This window comes from Arachis hypogaea, chromosome 15 (assembly GCF_003086295.3).
Source record: "Arachis hypogaea cultivar Tifrunner chromosome 15, arahy.Tifrunner.gnm2.J5K5, whole genome shotgun sequence".
NCBI classification, from domain to species: domain Eukaryota; kingdom Viridiplantae; phylum Streptophyta; class Magnoliopsida; order Fabales; family Fabaceae; genus Arachis; species Arachis hypogaea.
The window spans coordinates 32160408-32163933 of NC_092050.1; the positions used below are offsets into that span (position 1 = coordinate 32160408).

General features: G+C 39.2%; 1 non-coding gene across 1 annotated transcript; it reads left to right on the forward strand.

The window, feature by feature from the left end:
- Positions 1-3211: 3211 nt before the first annotated feature.
- LOC112753185 (small nucleolar RNA R71) lies at positions 3212-3319 on the forward strand. Its single transcript, XR_003177580.1, has one exon. It is a non-coding gene; the product is annotated as a small nucleolar RNA R71 (small nucleolar RNA).
- Positions 3320-3526: the final 207 nt, after the last annotated feature.

Sequence of the window (3526 nt, forward strand, 5' to 3'; positions counted from 1 at the left end):
GTTTGGTTTTGGCCTTGATAAACCCCATTTGTAGGGTTTATCTTGTGCTTGATTTAGGGGATTTTATACCCTTTTACCCACATTTATCCATTGAAATAGCATGGTTTTATAACTTCTCCTTTAATTGTGCTTAAGAGTGAAAACATGCTTTTTAGGACTTAAAATAGCTAAATCTAATTCTCCTTGTATTCCATTAGATGCCTTGATATGTTTGCTAAGTGATTTAGATTTAGGAGGCGAGGGTTGGACCAAGGGAATGTAGGAAAAGCATGTAGAAATGGAGAACTCATGGAGAAATAAAGGAAACGCAAAAGCTGTCAACCCGACCTCTTCGCACTTAATCGGCCATAACTTGAGCTACAGAGATCCAAATGATGCGGTTCCAGTTGGGTTGGAAAGCTAACATTCGGGGCTTCGAAATGATATAAGATTTTCTATGTTTGAACCGCGCATGGTGACGCGTACACGCATAGTACACGCACGCGCCGTTGCTGCCACCTGGTTCACTTAAAGCAAAACGTGGCCAGCGAATTCTAAAGCCTTGTGGGCCCAATCCAACTCATTTCTGATGCTATTTAAGCCAAGGATTGAAGGGGGAATGAGGATACTTTTTCATACTTTAGAAGTTAGTTACCATTAGTTTAGCTTTAGCTTAGTTTAGTAGTGAGAGTTAGTTTCTAGAGAGAGAGGCTCTCACTTCTCTCTAGAATTAGGATTAGGATTAGGTTTAGTTCTTAGATTTAAGTTTTAATCTTTGCTTTCTTCCACTTCTATCTCTCAATTCTTTGTTGCTACATTCAATCTTCTTCTATTCTTTTGTTGTAATTTCCTTTATGTTGTTCTTATATTTTGTTGTAGATCTAGTATTGTTCCTTCTACATTCTTCCAATTCAACAAGAGGTAATTCATAATAAATGTATCTTCTTTGCTTCTCTATTGTTGATCTCTTGTTTTTGTAGTTGTAGATTCCTTTAATTCTTGCATTTAATAATGTTTACTTCTATTGCACTTTATGTGTTTGTTGAAATGTCTCTTTTAGTTTTAGTGTAGATTTTGTTCCTCTTGGCCTAGGTAGAGTAATTAGTGACACTTGAGTTATCTAATTCCTTTGTTGATTGATAATTGGAGAGATTGATAATTGGTTTGGGGTGCACTAAAGCTAGTCTTTCCTTGGGAGTTGGCTAGAACTTGTGGCTCAAGTCAATTCATCCACTTGACTTTCCTTTATTTAGTAAGGGTTAACTAAGTGGTAGCAATGAACAATTCTCATCACAATTGAGAAGGATAACTAGGATAGGACTTCTAGTTCTCACACCTTACCAAGAGCCCTTTATAGTTGTTAGTTTACTTTTCTTGCCATTTATAATTCTTGTCTAAAAATCCTAAAAAACCCCAATTATAACTCACAACCGATAACAAGACACTTCATTACAATTCCTAGGGAGAACGACCCGAGGTCCAATACTTCGGCTTATGAATTTTAGGGGTTTGTACTAGTGACAAACAACTTTTTGTATGAAAGGATTATTGCTTGGTTTATAAACTATACTTTACAACGAGATTTTATTAGTGAATTTCTAAACCGTCAAAAAATCCGTTCATCAGGCCTCCCAACACCAAACTTAGAGTTTGATTGTGGGGGCTCTGTTTGACTCTGTATTGAGAGAAGCTCTTCATGCTTCCTCTCCATGGTGACAGAGGGATATCCTTGAGCTTTAAACACAAGGGAGTCTCCATTCACTTGAATGATCAATTCTCCTCTGTCAACATCAATCACAGCTTTTGCTGTGGCTAGGAATGGTCTACCAAGGATGATGGATTCATCCATACACTTCCCAGTCTCTAGGATTATGAAATCAGCAGGGATGTAATGGTCTTTAACCTTTACCAAGACATCCTCTACAAGTCCATAAGCCTGTTTCTTTGAATTGTCTGCCATCTCCAGTGAGATTCTTACAGCTTGTACCTCAATGATCCCTAGCTTCTCCATTACAGAGAGAGGCATGAGGTTTATGCTTGACCCTAGGTCACACAAAGCCTTCTCAAAGGTCATGGTGCCTATGGTACAAGGTATTGAGAACTTTCCAGGATCTTGTCTCTTCAGAGGTAATTTTTGCCTAGTCAAGTTATCCAGTTCTTTGATGAGCAATGGAGGTTCATCCTCCCAAGTCTCATTACCAAACAACCTGGCCTTTAGCTTCATGATTGCTCCAAGGTACTTAGCAACTTGCTCTTCAGTAACATCTTCATCCTCTTCAGAGGAAGAATACTCATCAGAGCTCATGAATGGCAGAAGTAAATTCAATGGAATCTCTATGGTCTCTGTGTGAGCCTCAGATTCCCATGGTTCCTCATTAGGGAACTCCATGGAGGTCAGTGGACGTCTATTGAGGTCTTCCTCAGTGGATATCACTGCCTCTTCCTCCTCTCTGGGTTCGGCCATGTGAGACGTGTTTATGGCCTTGCACTCTCTCTTTGGATTCTCTTCTGTATTGCTTGGGAAAGTACTAGGAGGGAGTTCAGTAATTTTCTTACTCAGCTGACTCACTTGTGCCTCCAAATTTCTAATGGAGGATCTTGTTTCAGTCATGAAACTTTGAGTGATTTTAATTAGATCAGAGACAATGGTTGCTAAGTCTGAGTGGCTTTGCTTAGAATTCTCTGTCTGTTGCTGAGAAGATGATGGAAAAGGTTTGCTATTGCTAAACCTGTTTCTTCTACCATTATTGTTGTTGAAACCTTGTTGAGGTCTCTGTTGATCCTTCCATGAGAGATTTGGATGATTTCTCCATGAAGGATTATAGGTGTTTTCATATGGTTATCCCATGTAATTCACCTCTTCCATTGCTAGGTTCTCAGGATCATAAGCTTCTTCTTCAGAGGAAGTTTCCTTAGTACTACCTGTTGCTGCTTGCATTCCAGACAGACTCTGAGAAATCATATTGACTTGCTGAGTCAATATTTTATTCTGAGCCAATATGACATTCAGAGTATCAATTTCAAGAACTCCTTTCTTCTGATTTGTCCCATTATTCACAAGATTCCTTTCAGAAGTGTACATGAATTGGTTATTTGCAACCATTTCAATGAGTTCCTGAGCTTCTGCAGGCGTCTTCTTCAGATGAAGAGATCCTCTAGCAGAGCTATCCAATGACATCTTGGATAGTTCAGACAGACCATCATAGAAAATTCCTATGATGCTCCATTCAGAAAGCATGTCAGAAGGATATCTTCTGATTAATTGCTTGTATCTTTCCCAAGCTTCATAGAGGGATTCACCTTCCTTCTGTCTGAAGGTTTGGACTTCCACTCTAAGCTTGCTCAATTTTTGAGGTGGAAAGAACTTTGCCAATAAGGCATTAACTAGCTTTTCCAAAGAGTTCAGGCTTTCTTTAGGTTGTAAATCCAACCATGTCCTAGCTCTGTCTCTTACAGCAAAAGAAAAAAGCTTGAGTCTGTAGACTTCAGGGTCAACCCCATTGGTCTTGACAGTGTCACAGATTTGCAAGAATTCAGCTAAGAACTG